At 38.2% G+C, this 21,493-nt stretch overlaps 1 non-coding gene across 1 annotated transcript; it reads right to left on the bottom strand.

Moving 5' to 3' along the window:
- Positions 1-19,962: 19,962 nt before the first annotated feature.
- Positions 19,963-20,035, bottom strand: TRNAR-CCU (transfer RNA arginine (anticodon CCU)). The gene has a single exon. It is a non-coding gene; the product is annotated as a tRNA-Arg (tRNA).
- Between the last annotated feature and the right edge of the window lie 1,458 nt (positions 20,036-21,493).

Genomic DNA, 21,493 nt, shown 5'->3' with positions numbered 1-21,493 from the left:
GGACTGAAGGAGTTCCTGGAGTGCAGCACAAACCTGCATCCAATGCAAAAACCTGGAAAATCCTGGACAAACCACTCAATTTCAAACTTCCCTTCCTGGAGCAATTCCATCCTAAAGCTGTTAGATCAAGTAGCGTAAGGTTGGCATCCATGCTTGGTGGGGTGGGGGTGTCAGAGGCCCAGAGAGGGGTGTCAGAGCACAGGGAAGAAGAGGAAGACATGACCGGGGTGGGGGTGGGGGGATCCTGATGCAGGGTATTGGATCCTGAGTTGGGTAAGAAGGGTTTCCCTGTAAGGGAGGGTACAGCAGTGACTGGGAGTTTGCTTATCTTCAGAAGGATTGACCAAATAGGTAAATATATTAAGGATAATGGGAGTCTGGTTTCTCATTGTCCAAGAAGGGAGTTACAAATATGAAAAGGGAGAAAAGTAGAATGAACTCTGTAGTGTTGGATTAGAATTAGCAATGTATGTATTATTAGTGGCTGCAAATACATATAGAACTAGATTGTGGCTTCTAAATGTCATTCTCCACTAAAAGGAACCAAGAATCCTTAGAGAAATAGCCAATTCTACCACTGGGGTAGGAAAAGCAGAAGTTTAGCCTGGATCATCTTTTTGTACCAGAAAGTAAGGAAGTGCTGAAAGAATGATGGGGACGTGTCAAGAATACACAGAAGCCAGCTTAACTAGGCTCCCACTGGCCAAATCTGGAACAATTTGAGCATCAAAATAAATAATGTTGGTTAATGGGTCGTAAACCATAGAATAAAACAGGAAAGCATGAACCTATAGTGATATATTTAAATAAATGAATAAGCTGAATGTTTCATGGGGATTAAAATATTTACATATTTTCAAAGTCATCTGCTAAAAAAATGTTTTAATTATAAATGGAAAAAATGAGTAAATTTATAGTGGAGAAGTCTGTCAGATCCCACATTAATCAAATGATCAACATGAATGTCATCATAATGGGACAAATAGAAATTGTATGCCACCTGATAGAATGCAGTTAGAAGAACATAGCACCAATTCTATTATATTCCTACCAAAGATGCATAAACTGATTCTAATCATGAGAAAACATCAGATAAATCAAGTTGTTTCATTCTGCAAAATATCTAGCTTATAATCTATAGTGTTATGTCTACAAGAGTCAAGAAAAGATTGAGGAATTGCACCTGACGCAAAGGACATTATTCAGACAACTAGCGAAATTTGAATGGGATCTGAGAATTAGAAGGTAGTAATGTATAATGTTAATTTTCTGATTTTTATAATTGTATTGTGGTTATGCAAGAGTTTTATTTGTAAATATAAAATACACAGGAAAGCATTCAGGGGTGATAGGACATCAGGTCAGCAACTTACTTTTTTTTTGAGGTATAGTTGATTTACAATATTGTGTTAGTTTCAGATGTACAGCAAAGTGATTCAGTCATATTTTTTTTTTCAGATTATTTTCCATTATAGGTTATTACAAGATATTGAATATTATTCCCTGTGTTAGACAGTAAATCCTTGTTGCTTATCTATTATACAGTTGCTTATCTATTATACAGTAGTGTGTATCTATTAATCCCATACTCCTAATTTATCCTTCTCCCCCTCCCTTTCCCCTTTGGTAACCATAAGTTTGTTTTCTGTCTGTGAGTCTGTTTATGCATTGTATATACATTCATTTGTATTATTTTTTTAGATTCCACATGTAAGTGATATCATATAATATTTGTCTTTGTCTGACTTACCTCACTTAGTATGATGTTCTCTAGGTACATCCATGTTGCTGCAAATGGCAATATTTCATTCTTTTTATGGCTGAGTAGTATTCCATTGTATATATGTACCACATCTTCTTTAGCCATTCATCTGTCAGTGGACGCTTAGGTTGCTTCCATGTCTTGGCTATTGTAAATAGTGCTGCTGTGAACACTGGGGTGCATGTACCTTTTCAAATTAGAGTTTTTCATCTTTTCTGGATATATGCCCAGGAGTGGGATTGCTGGATCATATGGTAGCTCTATTTTTAGTTTTTTAAGGAACCTCCATACTTTTTTCCATAGTGGCTGCACCAATTTACATTCCCACCAACAGTGTAAGAGGGTTCTCTTTTCTCCACACCCTCTCCAGCATTTATCATTTTTAGATTTTTTGATGGTAGCCATTCTGACCAGCGTGAGGTGATATCTCATTGTCCTTTTGATTCAGCAACTTTCAGTTGGTTCTGGAAAGAAATGATTTGTACTGTGCTTCCAACTTTTTTGTAAGCTTGAAATTGTTTCAAAATTTAAAATACAGGGCCTCCCTGGTGGCGCAAGTGGTTAAGAGTCCGCCTGCCGATGCAGGGGATACGGGTTCGTGCCCCGGTCTGGGAGGATCCCATATGCCGCGGAGCGGCTGGGCCCGTGAGCCATGGCCGCTGGGCCTGCGCATCCGGAGCCTGTGCTCCGCAACGGGAGAGGCCACAACAGTGAGAGGCCCACATACCGCAAAAAAGAAAAAAAAAAAAAAAAAAAGAATTTAAAATACATTGTAAAAAATTTAGGGTACAGCAATGCAATAGAATTCTGGGCATTTGACATCTTATGTACCCAATGTGGAACAATTGCCAACATAAATTAAATGGAAAAAAGGAAAGTGCCAAGAAAAAGAATTTTTAATGCTCATGCATACATATGCATAGACTGTCTCCAGAAGGATACACTAAGTGTGGTCACTTTGATAGAAGAGGAATTGAATTGAGTAGTATGGGAACAGGGCTAGAAGAGAGACTGTTCATTGTAAACTTTATTACTTTTAAATTTTTGTTCCATGTGAATATTATTCTTACTCAAAAATTAATAGAAATGAAAAGATAGTTTCTTAACTTGTCAGCTATCAGTGAATTCAGGGCATTTGTGAATCCTACACAACTTTTTCATAGAATATTGTACGTATGTATATCTTTCTGAGAAGAATGACATAATTTTCATCATAGGTTTTTTTTTTGCGGTACGCGGGCCTCTCACTGTTGTGGCCTCTCCCGTTGCGGAGCACAGGCTCCGGACCCGCAGGCTCAGTGGCCATGGCTCACGGGCCTAGCCGCTCCGTGGCATGTCGGATCCTCCCGGACCGGGGCACGAACCCGTGTCCCCTGCATCGGCAGGCGGACTCTTAAGCACTGCGCCACCAGGGAAGCCCTCATCATAGTTTTTAATAGGGGTCTGTGATCCAAAAGATTAAGAACCATAGATTTAAAATAAACCCAAATAAAAATTCCTTCCTACAAGTTTAAGAATTACATTAAATTGCTTTTTATCTCACTTACCTTAGAACATGTGACACAAAAAACAAAGCAAAACAAAGAAACAGTAATTTATTGTGGTATGCACTAGAATAAACAAAGATCACTAGAACACCATTGTGCTCACAAAGAATAGGACATAAAATCAAATTGTGTACAATAAAGTTAAATATTAAAGGCGGTAATGTGGAGGTGTTTTAGGAGCATTAAATATTGAAATAACTGTGCCTAGGGGTTTGGAGAAGAGTCAGAAACCTTTTCAAAGAGGAGGTGATTTTCGAGTGAGGTTTTATAGAATGAATAGGAATTCACCCAGTGGCAACTCTAGAATGTCTCTATCAGAGGAGTGAGTGGCAGCAGTCTAGATAGAAGGAAAGACTGGAGAGCTTGTCTTAAAGCAGAATCTGCATGGCAAGCACACTATTTTTACTTAGAGCTTATGTTTATTAGGGTTACTGATGGAGATTATAGGGATGGTCCTAAAAGCAATCTGCCCACTTGGTACTTTCTATGCTAAAAAGCTTAAGTTTTATCCTGTAGGCAATGGGGAACTATTAAAAGATTTAAGCAGGACAATGATATAATCATGCAGGCATTTTAGGAAGAGAACACTCACAGCAGTGGAGATTTTTTTTTTTTTTTACGGTACTAAGACTAAAGCCTAATTAAAGTAACTACATTAAAAGCCTAAAGGAGGCTGAGGTGGAAGTGGGAGAGAAGAGGGATTAGATTAAAGAGATAGTTATGATAGAGAAGAACGAGAATTGATGGTTATGTAGATATGGGCATGTGAACCAGTGATGACTCGAAGTTTACAAGTTTAGATAACTGGGTAAATGGTGGTGCCATGGACAGGAATAGAGTAGAAATATTGGAAGAGTGGAATACATTTGGACTGGAATAGAAACAATGAATTCAACTGGAATTGTCAGTTTAGGATGCTTCTGATAGAGATACCCAGGGAGCATTTTAAATTACAGATCTGGTATATAGTAGAGTGGCCTAGGTTAGAGATTTAGAATTGGGAATCATTGTGGTGGTTGAATCCCTGGAGGTAAAGTAAGTCAACCAGAGATTGAGACACTGATTAATTAATGATTGTTGAAGAAGATTATTTTCATAGATGATATACATAATAGCCCTGGAATATCAGAATAGGATCAAGAAAAGGTCTCGTTCTGAGTGTAAACCTAATAACCAAAGGAACGCCACTGCCTAAATGCAGGTACTTTGCATCTCTTACATACATTAGTGCAACAGCAAATGACAGAGCTTAAAGAAAAAAGGCAAGAAACCCAGAGAAGAAGAGAAATTGACCTTAGTACCATCCCAGATTCCTCTAGTAAGTTAAAAATGTGAATCAAGACTATCTATGAGACTTTTAAAAAATTTGTCTTCATGGAAATTTTTAAAGAAAATTTACCCCAAATTTAGAAGTAAAGCAAAAGAGTCAGTACACTGGGGCAAGCAAGTATTACTTAATTTTCAAGTCTAGGAGAATGAACCTGTGTTTGGCTCTTTACTATTTAATTAGAGCTCAGGCACTATGAAGTTACATGTTAATGTGTAGATTTCTCTCTGCTAGGAAAGATAACCCCAAAGATTATGGTTTGATTACCCTAAGGGACATTAGCACATTTTGCATCTAACCTAGCAATATTCTTTCTGTTTTTCAGTGCCTTTATTCAGTTTGAGAAACATTAATGAGCTAATAAATACTTGACACATTTTTATTCTATATTTGTATGAGAGTCATGTTTTTATCTTTTTGAAAATTGTATTTTGACAGTTCTTTCCTTCAAAATATGTAGAATGGAGGAAAACTAAGGATATAAGGCAAGAAGGTAGTCAAAGATGATCAGAAGGGCCTCCCTGGTGGCGCAGTGGTTGAGAGTCCGCCTGCCGATGCAGGGGATACGGGTTCGTGCCCCGATCTGGGAGGATCCCATATGCCGCGGAGCGGCTGGGCCCGTGAGCCATGGCCGCTGGGCCTGCGCGTCCGGAGCCTGTGCTCCGCAACGGGAGAGGCCACAACAGTGAGAGGCCCGCATACCGCAAAAAGAAAAAAAAAAAAAAAAAAAAAAAAAGATGATCAGAAGAGCTCAGAGATCAAGGCCAATAACCAGTCTCCCTGCTAACAGTCTTTCTCCCCTGTGGTCTACTCAACCATTCAGGCAAAGTGATCCTTTCAAAGCCTCAGTTGGGTTATATCATCCCTTATGCTCTGACCACACCAGTGGCTATACATCTCACTCAAAGTTAAAGGCAAAGTCTTTACTATGTCCTAGAAGAATCTACATGATCTGCCACTCCCAACAACATGCTTTTTCCCCCAACTGGCTTTATTCTTCTCCATAGCCCTTAATACTATACAAAGTTCTATATATTTGTTTATTTTCTATCTCCTTCCACTGGATTTTTGTTGTTGTTGTTCCACTGCTCTATCTCTAGTACTTAGAACAGTGCTTGGCACTTAATAGATGCTCAATAAATATTTATTGAAAGATGATTTCATTTGGAGAGGGTGGAGTATAAGAAGCTCAAGGCTTGAAAAGAAGGTGAAATAATTGTTTTAGATAGTGAGAAAGTGAACATATTAGGTAAGTGTGACAAGATTGCCAGCCAATATTGAATGCCTATTTGAGATTTGTGGACACAATTTTAAGGTTTGACCAGTCGGCCTAATTATGTGTTCTCTTCAGCAATGGTCAGCTGTTCAGGTGAAAGCATAGAGCAGCATAAAGGCTGAGCTTAAAATTGTTGGGGCATTGCTTAATCCAGTACGATGAAAAGAGAGAGCACATACCACCTTATACATCTCCTCACCTGACCCAGTTTCCCATGGCTTCCCACCTTCCCAAATCATTCCACTGGGTCATTTGGAAGTCACAGTCTATCGTCCATAATCTCCCTTTCCCTCAATATTTTCTCTTCCTCTTTGCCCTAACAAAACCTGGGTATCCTTTGATGACTTCATTTCTACTATGCTTCATGACCTCTAAAGATTTCATGGAGTTTCCTCAAGAGTAGCCCTAGGTCGAGGGTAGGTGGAGATCAGGCAGTATTCCTATCCCCAAGCAGAGCAGTTTACTTTGATCTACTTTACATGTTGGAATTCCACATAAGATTTTTTTTTTTTAAGTTCTACTAGGGGAAAAAAATAGTTTGGAAACCACTGTTTTATTACATTTTTGCAGTGGCCTACTGTCTGCTCTATGTCTCCATTCTTCCTATTTATAAGCTTATACTGATCCTGTTCTACCACCATGTATTGGTATATGAGGCCAGATAAGTTAGCTTTTTAGTTTGTAGGTCTCTGGACCCAGAAGAGCCACATTTGAACCTGCTATAGAGACTACCACATGTCACCCAAAGAAGTGAGTCTAGACTTAAACAAAGAGTCTAGACTTTGAGCTTTATACAATGACAGCATGGGACTTCGGAGCTGTTTCCCTTGGAGGGGGAATGAGTATATTTTGCTTGCAGGAAGGAGAGTGAACCAGTTATTTAGGTGAGCTGTGGTAGTCATTAATATTTTTTACTAAATATTTCCAGTGTTTCTCCTGTGCCCATAATAGGATTGCATTTTGCTGTGCCCTTGAAGTTTGCCCTGACTTGAAGTTAGGTTAGCCATTTGACTTAATTTGGCCAGTAGAATGTGAACAAGAATGACAGGTGGAAGCTTTAGAGATGAGTGTATGATTCACCAGGGGTCCCACCCACCCGCCATCACAATGACTAACACTTTTCTAAATGATGGAAATTCTGTTGGCCTAAGTGAGAAAGCACGGAACAGAACTCCCAGCTGACTGACTTGTGATGGACGTGCAACTTGAATGAGAAATAAACCTTTGTTTTTATAAGCTACTAAGATTTAGGGATTGCTTTTTACCCCAGGAAAACCTAGTCATCTTAATATATATTTATTTGCTGATTTTCTCCCCACTATTTTCTCTTTCTCTTTCTTTGGATCTCCTTTTATTTGGATGTTAGACTTTATCGAGGAAATTGCTCAACTTCCTTCAATATTCATCCTCTTCTTCCTTTTAAACTCTCTCCTGAGTTTTGACAGCATAGGCAGGACTGATCATCCCCCAGCCTCCCTTGCAGCTAGATGTGAACAGAAGTGATACATGTACCTTATGAGTCATATCTTTAAGTTTTGACTTTTATTGACCTCCTTCCTGCTAGTTAGGGAATGTTAACAACTGAAACAGCAGCCCTGGCTACAGGGATGGATATGGATGTAACATGTTTGGCATGACAGAGCCAGCTGGTCATAAAGCAGAGCCATTTACCTACCCTAGGCTACAGAGAAATAAACTTCTTTGCTATTTAAGCCACTATATATTGGAGTCTCTTTGTTATAACAACTTAAGCTGCTTCCTAATATAGTCCCCCTAGGCTGTTACTTTAATTTTCTCATCTTCTATGTCGTCTCCTATTTTTCCATTTCTGTATCTTTTTACCCTACTTTCTGGAGATTTCATTACCTTTGTTTTCCAGTGCTTCTTCTAAGTTTTCATTTCTGCTGCTACATTTTTAATTTCCAGTAGTTCTTTTTTTATAGATGCTATATGCTATGCTCTCTTTAAAGTTTTCTTCTTCCTCATAGCCTGGTTCCTCCAAGCTGCTTTTTTCTTCATTTTTCCTTGGATTTCTGGTGAACTTTGGCTCTTTCTGCTTATATTTAAGAGAGAGGCACTACAAAGCTGAATGGAGGCTCTTGGAAAGGGCTTTTTGACTGTAGGGATCACTATAGGCCAGTGGTTATCAACTGGGGACAATTTATCCTCCTCCACTGGGGACATTGGCAGTGTTTAGAGACATTTTTGGTTGTTACAACAGGGAGAGGGGTGTTGCTAGTATCTAGTGTGTAGAGACCAGGACTACTAAACATCTTACAATGCACAGAATGGTCACCCAAAACAAAGAACTGAAAACATAAATATTTTAGATCTTTTCTCTTGTGCAGATCACGCTCTTCAGAAAAGACTTGCCAATATGCTATCTGGCTGCCAGCATTCTGAGATCCTAGCAGTGGAAAAAGACTGTCAGTCTTTGCATTCTGTTAGTAAACCTTTATTTAATTGCCCTATTTTTAGTAAAACACTCCTGCCCTCAAATATGCTTGTGCCTCTTGGTCCAGACTTCCTCTGTTTCACTTTCTCCAGAGATCAGAACTTGAGGGCTATTCTGATGGCATCAGAGTGAGACAGAGTTGTAGGGAGGGTATTGTAAACAAACTTCCAAATAGCATCTTCTTTTTAGCTCCTCCACCTACGTTTTCAGAGATACCTGAGGACCCCCACTGCCTGGGTTATTTGAGAGTTCTATAATGTAATTCACTTGTTTTTTTTTTTCCCTCCCACTGCAGGCTTAGGATTCAATTTTCTTGGTTCTGCTAAGTCAGTTATCATTAGTCCATCTGCTTTCCAGCTTCCAATATTCTTATTTTGTTTTCTTCCCTCCTGTTGTCTATGTCCTTGTGTGTCTTTAAAAAAAAAAAATCCTTTTACTGTCATTCTGGTGAGATTTCAGGAAGAAGCAGATCTAATCATGCATTCAACTTGCTATCTTAAATGGCAGTTTCCTCTGTTTTACCTCACTCTTCCTTAAAGTAACTAGAATGTGTCTCTTATTCACCACCCCCCACTCCCATGAGGTGATAACCTCATGGAGAATGTGAACTGTGTCCTGTTTATATTTGTATACTCAGAAGTACCTGGCCTTAATAGGTACTCAGTACATTTGCTACACTGAACTTATGTAATGCAAATACACATCTGCTTTAAATGCTTTTTCCATTAATATATCAGTGGAAACTTATACTTCTATTTTCCTAATTCTTTAATATGCAAAAAGCAATAAGTTAACTCCTAATGTCCATAAACTTTGCATGCCTGACTAAAATGACCTGAACACATAAATCATGTTGTTCATTCATGACACTTAGCAGAGAGCTTCACGTACTCACTCTGGTGGCCAATCTCATTTCCAAATCTCCTACTCCTAAATAGAGTATTTTATAGCTTCTGTGTTAGAAGATTTTTTTTTTTTTTTTTTTTTTTTGCGGTACGCGGGCCTCTCACTGTTGTGGCCTCTCCCGTTGCGGAGCACAGGCTCCGGACGCACAGGCTCAGCGGCCATGGCTCATGGGCCCAGCCACTCCGTGGCATGTGGGATCTTTCCGGACCAGGGCACGAACCGGTGTCCCCTGCATCGGCAGGCGGACTCTCAACCACTGTGCCACCAGGGAAGCCCAGAAGATATTTTTAAAACAGTGAAGTTTAATTACATTTACCTGACAGGCTATCTGATTGTAAATGTATATTTCTAACAGATGAATCTTATTAGGACTTCATGTTTGTATCAATATATTTTATTTATTTATTATTATTATTTTTTTTTGCGGTATGCAGGCCTCTCACTGTTGTGGCCTCTCCCGTTGGGGAGCACAGGCTCCGTACGCGCAGGCCCAGCGGCCATGGCTCACGGGCCCAGCCGCTCCGCAGCATATGGGATCTTCCCAGACCGGGGCATGAACCCGTGTCCCCTGCATTGGCAGGCAGACTCTCAACCACTGTGCCACCAGGGAAGCCCCTCAATATATTTTAAATAAATATCTGCTCAATAAAGAAATGAATAGAGATACACATTAATATGTGTGTTCAGTATTTGTACATTATCAGTGACCAAATTCTGATCGCCGAATCCATGTCCTAATACAACAGGAAAATCTGGTTGTTAATTAGATACCTAATACATGATGCCATTTCTCCCATTGCTAGGATTCACAGGTCCAGGGCTCAAGGGGTAGAAATGGGGAGTGTCACCACTCACTATCACCCCTAGTGACTTAGTAGCAAAATTTTTGCTTCCTGTCCATGTGACCTTATGTTTTGCTAGCTTAGAGGTCTTAGTTCCAAAAGGTGGAATGCTTCCACCAGGAGACACAATGATTCCATTGAACTGGAAGTTAAAACTGCTGCCTGACCACACTGGGCTCCTCATGCTTTGTAATCAGTAAGCAAAGAAGGAAATGTCTGTGTTGGCTGGGGTGACTGATCCTGACTACCAAGGGGGCCTTGGACTGCTGCTTCACAATGGAGGTAAGGAAGAGTATGTCTGGAATATAGGAGATCCCTTAGTATCACCATGCCCTGTGATTAAGGCCAATGGAAAATTACAACAGCCCAATCCAGGAAGGACTACTGATGACCCAGACCCTTCAGGAATGAAGATTTGGGTCACTCCACCAGGTAAAGAACCATGATCAGCTGAAGTGCTGAAGACAAAAGGAATACAAAATTGGTAGTGGAAGAAGGTAGTTATAAATACCAGCTATGACCACATAACTAGTTATAGAAATGAGGATGTAATTGTCATGAGTACTCTTCCTTATTTTGTTATGAGTATGTGTGTGCGTATCTCAAATATCTTTGTTTTTGTTTTCTTCCCTCTCTTATTCCTTTATCATATAAAATAAGATATATTGGCTTTATGTCATAGTATTTAAGTATCGTTAATTTTACATCATAGAATTTAAGTTATGGGATATCAAGGAAAAGAGTAAACACCATTCCAGGACATTACCTACTCTTCTGTGGAAGTGGTTAGTGTGTTTCTGGCCATATGCAGGATAGTTGTATCATGGTAGGTAGAATTATGACCTTGTTATTGTCTTTATTTAGAGATTAAGCTTGTTTTAAGGAGATGCACATGGGTGCCAAGTTTACAAGGGGTGGATTTGTGATGGTTAATTTTATGTGTCAATTTGACTGGGCCATGGGGTGTCCAGCATTTAGTCAAACATTATTCAGGTTGTGTCTGTGATGGTGTTTTTGGGTAAGCCAACATTTGAATGAGCACAGTGAGTAAAGCAGACTGCTCTCCCTAATGTGGGTAGGCTTATCCAATCAAGCAGAGACCTAAAGAGAACAAAAGGGTTGAGTATGAGGAAACTCCTCCTGCCTCACTGCTTTGAGCTAGGACCTTGACTTTTTTCCCTGCCTTTGGACTTTAACTGCAACATTAGCTCTTCTTGGGTCTTGAGCCTGCCAGCTTTCAGATTGGGAGTTACACCATCGGCTCTCCTGGTTCTCAGGCCTTCAGACACAGACTGTAACTATACATCAATAACTATACCCACTACAGATCTTAGGACTTCTCAGCCTCCATAATCATGTGAGGCAGTTTCTCATAATAAATATCCCTCCCTCCTCCCCATGTATATCTATATATCTATATCTGTATCTATATTATATCTCCTGTTGGTTCCATTTCTCTGGAGAACCCTGACTAATACAGATACCTAATTATAAATAGAAAGGTGATTGCACTATTTTAAAAATCTTGTTAATTATTCAATTCTTATTAATAACCACATACTATAGATTTTATGTATCTATTGGCAGTTTCAAAGTATGTTTTATTATTTATTGTTTGTTATCCATTATTAAATTTCCTGGGATACATAGATACTAGAGAAATAAATAAGGTGCTATTTCTATACAGTATGCCTTTTTAAATATCAAAATTTAAGTATTCTTTGAAAGTTAAGTCATATTCACTGTGTACATGGCAACAGAAGCAGGAGGAAGCAAATGTTACAAACAAGGTAAAATGTATGAATGTCCATGTCTCAGAGAAATAGATGTTTTTCAGTTTACCTATGACAGTATTTGGAGCAAGTACCACTTGTTGTCATCCCTTACTTGAAGACCCGGCCAATGTTAAATTGTTTGCTTTCCCTCTTTTGTAAACTATTTTATTTTCCTTCCAATTCTAATTCTGCCCAATTGCTCTATTCAAGTAAAGTCACTTAATCTCCCCTGTTCTGATTGACATTTTAATTATTCAGTTATTTCCAGCTGCGTCCACCTCAGCTTTGTATGAAGAATGGAAAACTATGCTTTCTGTATTTGAATAATAAAACTGTGGACTGCGTCATTTTTTTTTCTCTCCAAAATTAGAGAAATAAATTACCCACACAAAAACAACCGTTCTGCTTTTCTGAGTACCATGGAGGAGATAGTTGCCTATCTGTTTTCCCTTTTGTTAGTCTGCTAACATTTTAAAGGGTATGGCAACTATTTAAAATAATTACTTGGTTTTACAGCAAATCAATCAATCAATCTTGGACATGTCAGATGTGAACTAAGATATCATTTTGACTCTCCTGGGTACCTGGCTTGTATTCCTAGATCTTCAGAGACAGAAATTCTCTGTGTATTTGAGATTAACTACTGGCTGATCTGATAGAGGCAATAATGTGACTGTGGGACTTGACAGTAGGCTTCCATCAAGACAGTCTGTCTGTTGGATCTCTTTAGATTTCAAGAAACAAAACCCAACTCAAGTTAACTCAAGCAAAAAGCGGAAAATATAAGGATCAAACCAAGGCCATGTCTCAGGATGGGACTGAAACTATGCACCAGACACTCTCTCTGTCCTTGCCCACTTTATGTATCTCTTTACCCAGTCTTCATGGTAGAAAATATGGCTGAACAAACTCCATTTTTTATATCTCATGCATTAAAGATTTCAACCTAGGCAAAGACCAGATCTTTTACTCCCAATTTGAAGTTTTCCAAGGATGAATCTCTGTTCAGCCCAAACTGTAGCCAGGACAAAAATTAGGGTTCATAATTTATACCCATGGCTGCTTGGAGGCTATCCTGTAGATGAAAGGGAAAGGGAGAAGTTTGCAGAGAAGGGAGGCTGGATGGCACACTTAATAGGTATCTACTGCAAGGCCCTCCTCATGGAAAATTGATCTTAAACAGTAGCCTACTGGAGTCCATGCTGTGGAAAAGGAAGTGGATGGTATTAAGGTATGTTGGGTAAAAGGAGGAATTTTGAGGCAATTGGGCTTTTGGGGGTCACTTCAATATATACCATAAGTATGTTTTTTAAAAATATAGCTCATTATTTGAACGATTCTTACACAAAGAGCTTTTTTTTTTTTTTTTTTTTTTTTTTTTTTTTTTTTTTTTGCGGTATGCGGGCCTCTCACTGCTGTGGCCTCCCCCGTTGCGGAGCACAGGCTCCGGACGCGCAGGCTCAGCGGCCATGGCTCACGGGCCCAGCCCCTCCGCGGCACATGGGATCCTCCCAGACCGGGGCACGAACCCGTATCCCCTGCATCGGCAGGCGGACTCTCAACCACTTGCGCCACCAGGGAGGCCCACACAAAGAGCTTTAATTGACTGTAACAAATTTATTCCTGGATTTTGAGCCATCTTCAAATTCAAATGTATGTTAATTATCCAGGTCAGTTTTGCAGAGATTCAACTCAATTATCATAGTGTCTGAAATGACCATAATGGAGAAGCAGTGACTCAGTTGTTTTCGTCCTGTAAATCAGTGGGTTCCAGCCTGAGAGCCCTAGACATCTAGGAGTCCGTAAGGGAAGAACTGAAGATACATAAGCTATTTGCACTATTTCATAAAGTCGAAAGGAAATCATATACTTACCTGACCCAAAGCTACCTAAAACATCAAATTTCTCTGTTTTAGAATGGAATTATATCAAGTTGGGGCAGCAAGTCTGTTTTTCCATGCTGATCTTAAGCTCTGGTTTAATGCATAGATACAGATATCAATATTGATATATACATATACAGTGATTGGTTAAATAAATTCTGGGTAAATGAATTCCGTCCTGGGAGAAATGTGATTTTAATAAATGTATATATGGCTGCTGTTATTCTGTTTATATTGTAAAGACTGTAGAAAGAGAAATTTAAAGCTCAGGATTACTAAAGTCATCTTTCCTGGAGATCTATAAACATGAGATAATTAGCCAGCTCTCTAAAATAATGATCTCTGGAAAATCCTTCTACTTTCCTCTTAAAAGATATTAAAATATCATCTACCCCATTATTAGAAGATATATTGATTAGGATACTACCATGCCTTAATGACAGAGACCTGTGGGTAATAAGTTGTTTCCAGAAATGCTCTCCCTTTAGAACATGAATTCTAGATCATCTTGTGAATATCAAGACCTTGGATGTTTAGGATTTCCTGCAAGTCCTCATCTCCATAATGATCATAAGCACTTGGTTATTTCTCTGCTTCATCCCATGGTTAGGTCCTCTGGACCCAGATTTAACAATAAAATGGATAGGAAAAATTTCTAAGACACTAATTCTCTACTTGTAGCCCTTTAAGCCCTAGGCAGTTGTACATATAATTGCCCGAAATCCACTTTGGAACAAAGCCATTCCTCTTCCTATAGCCAAAACATGTCAGTAGGGTATTTTCAGCAGCCTTGAACTCATCTCCCTCACCTCACCAAGACTCAAACCTCTACACTAAGTGGCTATTCCATTCTACCTTTCAGAAAATTAATTAATCCCAATTAAAATGAGAAAACCCATAATTGCAACATCATCTTTAAATGTACCCTCTACTTCAGTCTTAGAAATGATACATCTAAGTTTGAAAAGAAGTTAATGGGATTTAAAGCAGTATTGAAGACACAAATTCTAACAGGAAATATTAGTTTTCTAAAGCATTGTTTTAAATATAAAGCTACAAAAAATAAATATAAAGCTACATATTTATTCAGAATTGATTCATATATGATGGACAAATCACTTCCCAAATGTGCTTCTTTGTAAAGCTATGAAAAGCAGGGAGGAGAAGTAGGTAGGACATGCATTAGTGAGTGTAAAGTCTTCTCCTCACCCTTAAATACTTGTACAGGATGTTCTTTTTAAAACAAATGTAGTGAAAATTCCCCTTTTCTTCCTTGAAGCATCTGTGAGTCTTTCTTTAGATAAAATGAGCTTTTTTGGTGAGCACATGACAAGAAAGAGGCTCAGTGTAACAAGCAATCATGTTATTTTAAAAAGCTCCATCTCAAATTAAGTTTACATATGGCAGCTTTTTAGAGAGGCTGGGTTGCAACATGTGAACAATTTAAAAGTGTAACGTTTCATTTACAGGTTCAGAGTAGCTTTCAATTCCTGTACTAGTGTGCTTCTAATTAAATCTTAATTGTACCATTCATTATGAATTGAAAGAAACACTGATATACTGGATTTTCTACAAGAAGAACACAAGATGGCCCTCATAAAATGGCTGGCTAATCCAAAGAAAAGGAATGAAATGTGGAAATGATCCTTAAAAGTAAAGCCTAACATTTGAAGTTGCATGATTATTAAATTATCACAAATAATATCTTTTTTATAGTCCCATATGATTTAAATATATATGATTAGTTATAGTAAACCACCAGAATGCATGAGGAGCAGTGAGTAGGTAGCAAGTGTAATGAAAATGACACATCCATTAATTTAGTTGCTACTTTATCATATACCATTTAATATATCCTTGTGAAATAAACATTTTTAAAGTTGGTTTATCTTAAGGTCAGAAGAAGAAAGGACGAAAAATGTAAGTAGCCCAATGCTGCTTTCTCACGGAACAGGAGTTTTGTCTGAATTGTAGGATAATTACATTTATCTCATTACACCTCTTTGGCATGTGCTTGGGTAATTTGAATTTTCAATGTAGCATGAAATAATTTTCAAAAATAAATCAATGCCCCTTCCATTTTTAATTCCTCCTGTCTATAGAGTCATCATTCCTGAAATCTGGTGATTTTGAATTTAGAATTTAAATGAGCTCACTCTCTTTTCCATTATCTCCTACAAACAGCCCTATAGAGAATAAATGAAGCAATAACTTAAAAAATACACCAAGAGAGGCTCCAACAACTTTGTGGAACTGAAGTTGAAAACAAAAGGTATATTTCTGATATCCAGAGAGCTGGAAGATAGCATCTCAGCCCTAGGTTTTTGTTTTTTGTTTTTTGTTTTTGTTTTTGTTTTTTGGCGGTGCACGGGCCTCTCACTGTTGTGGCCTCTCCCGTTTCAGAGCACAGGCTCTGGACGCGCAGGCTCAGTGGCCATGGCTCACGGGCCCAGCAGCTCCACGGCATGTGGGATCTTCCCAGACCGGGGCACAAACCCGTGTCCCCTGCATCGGCAGGCGGACTCTCAACCACTGCGCCACCAGGGAAGCCCTGCCCTAGGTTTTTTGATAGTCTGGGATTGGCCATTTATTCTTTTTTGAGATATAAAGAAAATACAGAAAAACACAATAATGTACCAAACACCCATGTATCTACTACCCAGATTTTAACAAATAACATTTTGTAGTGTTTGTTTAAAGTCATTTTTGTAAAAGTAATTTTTTAAATTCTCCTTTATTTTTCCTCTAATCCCATTCCCTCCTACTCCTTCCTCCCCAGTCCAGGCTGTAACCCTTATAATTTGGTGTGAGTATTAGTATCTATTACTGCATAACAAATTACTCCGAAAGTTGGTGACTTAAAACAACACCATGTATTATCTCACAGTTTCTGTGTGTCAGGAATCCGTGTGGTTTAGCTGGATCCTCAGGCTCAGGATCTTTCACAAGGCCTCAGTCAAAGTGTCACCTGGAGCTGCAGTCATCTCCAGGTTCAACTGGGGCAGAATCCACCTCCAAATTCACTGAGTGGTTGTTGGCAGGATTCAGTTCCTTGAGGACTGTTGTAGTGAGGGCTTCAATTCCTTCCTGCCTCTTGGCTAGTGGCTGTCCTCAGTTCTTTGCCACAAAGAGCAGCAAAGTTTCACAATATGAAACTTGCTTCGTCAAAGCTAGAAGAGCCAGAGCCAACAAAGGAGAAGTCACAGTTTTTTATACCTCATCTTGGAAGTGACCTCCCATCAGTCTTTTCATTACAAGCAAGTCACTAAGCCCAGGCCAAACTCAAGGGGAGGAAATTATAACAGAGCATGAAGTGTAGGAGGCAGGATTCATTGGGGGCTATCTTAGGGGCTAGCTAGTGTGTATCTTTCCAGCTAATTATTATATACTTTTGTATAAATATCTATCAATGAACATTTTATATATATAAATATGTACAATGTTACATATGTTTTCAATTTACAAAAATGGTTTCATAATGTGTGAATTATTATGCATCTTGCTTTTTTCATCTCAATATTTTTGACATCTATTCATATTGATCTATTTAGATCTGTTTAGTTCCTTTTAACCACTATTCAATATTCAATCTATGGATTACCACATTTTACTGAAAATTCTACTCGTTCATTTTCCTATTAATGGACATTTGTTTCCTTTTTTTTTTCTTTTTTGGTGTTACTAATGAAGTGACAATGAGTATCTTTGCATGTGTCTCTTTGAGTACATAAGCAAGAGTTTCTAAAAACCTAGAAGTTATTTAAATATTATTGCCTACTTCCAAATTGTTCTCCTAAAGTCATTATACCTGTTTATACTTATGCCAGTAGTTTAAGAGATTTATCTTTACTCAACTTGCATGCCAATCCTTAGTTAGTAATAATACATGAAATCTCATTATTATTTTACTTGTTTTTTCCTAATAACCGATAAGGTTGAGCATCTTTTCACATGTTGATAAATCATTTGGATTGCCTAGTCTCTTCATTCTCTGTTCATATACTATGGCCATCTTCCTATTGAGTTACTCGTGCTTTTTATTACACTTTGATTATATGTCTTCTGTCATACAAAAAAAATTTTAATGTACCAAATTTTAGTTCCTTGCCTTTATGATTTATTGTTTTTGTTTTTAGTTTAAGACATTTTCTGTGACCCAAGATTCTAAAGATATTGCCTATATTTTCTTCAAGCAGTTTAAAAGTTTTGGTTTTCTACACTTGGAGCTTTCTTTAATCTATTTGAAATTTGCTTTTGTGTTTTGTGTGAAGTAGGGATCTTAATTTCTGTATGGAAAGTGAGTTGTTCCAATCTTATTTATTAACTCATCCATCCTTTCACCCCTGATTTAAATATCACTTGTTATAGATAAATATCTTTTAAAGGCACGAGTCTATTTCTGGAGTTTCTGTTTCACTCAGCTGATCTCTTTGAACACTCTTGAACCAGTACCAAACTATTTTAATTGCTAAAACTTTATAATTACTAAGTATTTTAAGGAGTAAGTCCCAGGCTTCCCTGGTGGCGCAGTGGTTAAGAATCCACCTGCTCGGGCAGGGGATGCAGGTTCAAGCCCTGGTCTGGGAAGATCCTACATGCTGCAGAGCAGCTAAGCCCGTGCGCCACAGCTGCTGAGCCTGCGCTCTAGAGCCCGTGAGCCACAACTACTGAGCCCGCGCGCCTAGAGCCCATGCTCCAAAACAAAGAGAGGCCACCACAATGAGACACCCACGCACTGCAACGAAGAGTAGCCCCCGCTCGCCGCAACTAGAGAAAGCCCGCGCGCAGCAACAAAGACCCAACGCAGCCAAAAAATAAATTTTAAAAAAAAAAAAGTCCCACCTCCTTGTTCGTTTTTTTCAGAATTTGGGGGGATATTTTTTGATATTTACTCTTCCATTTGCATTTTAATCAATTTCTCAAGTTGCATAAAAATCCAGGTGGGATTTTTATTGGAATTATGTTAAATTTAGACATCAAATTTTTGGAAATTGACATATGCTGAAATTGAGTCTTCCCAAACAAGAACCTAGTATGTGTCTCCATTTTTAACAAGCTTTCCTTATATCCTTCATAATATGCTATAGTTTTCTTCTTAAAAAATGTATACATCTTTTGTTAGATTTAGGTCCAGGTACCTTATAGTATGTTTACTATAGTAAATAGTATCCGTTTTTCCTATTAGGTTTTTAATTTTTTATTGCTGATTTATAGCAATGCCATTGATTTTTATGTTATAAACTTCGTGAATTTTACAAGATTGCCTATAAAATACCTTAGATTTTCCATGTAGATTATTGTAGCATCTTCAAATAACAACAATTTTTACTTTTTCTTTCTGGGTGGACATTTGTCATTTGTTTTAGCCATCCAGCATCTGAACTCTTTTCTATGTTTAAGGAAATTTCCTGCTTTATGAGTCTGGTTGTAAGACTAAGACTTCTTCCTCTGTAGGAGCTTAAAATATTCCAGACTTCCCTCCCAGCCTTCCTTGCAGCTGAGGAGCAGGCATTTAATGATACTGTAGTGGTGACAGCAGTGAAGTAACAGTAGTGATAGAGCAGAGCTGGCATCAGTATTAGCAGGGGTAGCAGTTGCAGTCAAGTTGCAGGAGCAGAAGTGACAGTGATCTAACAGTAACAGGGCTCAATGGTGGCAGCAAAGGATTCCTCGTCAGACTATTTCTACAGTGTGTTATGGGCACTTCTGGAAATTCAGCCTTAAGCCTGGTTTTTCAACTCTCCCAATGATTCTGTGAGCTGCCAAATATTCTTGTAACAAACTCTTTCTGCTTAATCAGCCAGAGTCAGCAGCATCTATTGCTCGTAACTAAGAAATGTAAAGCATATATTTTGGATCTTAAAACTCTTATTCTTTTTTAAAAAATCTCAGTGGATTTGCAAGGATCTCCAGTACAACACTGAATAATAGGAATGATAGTATTGAGTACTATCATGTTCCTAACTTTTTTTTTCAAATATTTATTTATTTATTTGGTTGTGTGGGGTCTTAGTTGTGGCTCACGGGCTCCTTAGTTGCAGCAAGCAGGCTCCTTAGTTGTGGCTCCAGGGCTCCTCAGTTGTGGTTTGCCAGCTCCTTAGTTGCAGCACATGGGCTTCTTAGTTGTGGTATGCGAACTCTTAGTTGTGGTATGCGAACTCTTAGTTATGGCATACACGTGAGATCTAGTTCCCCGACCAGGGATCGAACCCGGGCCCCCTGCATTAGGAGCACAGAGTCCTATCCACTGCACCACCAGGGAAGTCCCTCATGTTCCTAACTTTAAAAGGCAATGTTTCTGAAGTTTAACCACTCAGCATACTGTTTGTGTATGTTTTTAGTGGATACCAAATAATCAGGTTAGGGAAATCCTCTTCTATTAATATTTTACTGAGAAGTTTTTTAAAATCATGAATGGGGACTGCATTTTATCAAATGCTTTTAAATGTATCTTTTGAGATAATCATACAGTATTTATACTTAATATGTTAATATGTGAATTAAATTAATAGTTTCCTAAAGTTATCATTTTTGCATTCTTATTATAAATCTTATCTGATCTTTTTAATACAATGCTATATTCAATTTTCTAATGATTTATTTAATATTTTGCATATGTGTTCATGAGATTACTTAAAGTTTTATTTTCTTCTACTCTGCTTTGTGTGTCAAGGTTATTCCAGCTTCATAAAGTGAGTTTGGTAGCTTTCCCTCTTTCCTATTCTCTAGGACAGTTTGCAAAGATAGAATTTTTCTTTCTTCAAGGATTGGTAAAATTCACCTATACCTGTATATTAATCATGTTTTTTATTTTTGGTATTCTATGATGCCTTGACATCTTGGGGCCTTATGTACTTGAGGAGGGACTGCTCCTTCCTGGACTAGCTATTCCTAGAGATAACAGATAATTTGCCTTTGAACATACCTTTGTTGTGCAAACCAACCAATCCTGAGTCTATAACTTCCTCCTTTTATCAGAGTGCTGCAGTCTGGGACTTCTATCCCCCTGTGGTAAATCACCCTAGGGCCAGGTGCTAGACAACTAGGGACTACCCCTTTATAGCACAGAGCCTGCCAAAATTATTCAAACTATCCAATTCTAAATGTGCTCAGTTTGCCTGCCATGCCTCACCCATTGCTTCCCACCAAAAACCACAATAAAGGATCTGGGCATGCTTTCCCCCTTGCTTCTTCTGCCTCTTGATCATCCCTGGTGCTTTCCTCTGTGGCCTCCCTGCTTGGCATGCTGTACCTTCTATTTTTAGGGATCTGAAAGTATAAAAACTTCTTCCTTCATGACAGTAATTTTTGTGTCTTAATGTCTTACTACCTGATTAAGACAAATCCTGGGTACATTTTAAAACAGCCTTGTACCTTTTAGAGGAGTAAGAGTTTTTTTATGCCAATAAAATTTTCTTAACAGTTATTGCTCTATTAAGTTTTTCTGTTTCTTCTTCAATGAGTGTTGGTGATTTTTATTTTTCTAGAAAATTGAGTACTATGTCTGTTTTCAGACATACTGGCAAAATTAATAAAATGTTCCTGATTTTAAAAATATTTACAACTTCCGTAGTTATGTTGCCTTTAAAATTTCTAATATTGTTCACTTAATGCCATTCTCTTGTTTTCTTGATTACCTGATGAAAGGTATGCCTATTTTATTGGTCTTTTCAAACAAACTGCTTTTGGTTTTATTAATCGTCTCTTATTTTTCTGTTTT

This window comes from Mesoplodon densirostris, chromosome 12, assembly GCF_025265405.1.
Source record: "Mesoplodon densirostris isolate mMesDen1 chromosome 12, mMesDen1 primary haplotype, whole genome shotgun sequence".
Lineage (NCBI taxonomy): Eukaryota > Metazoa > Chordata > Mammalia > Artiodactyla > Ziphiidae > Mesoplodon > Mesoplodon densirostris.
Note: the sequence above shows the minus strand (reverse complement) of the source record. Positions and strands in the feature narration are given on the sequence as shown.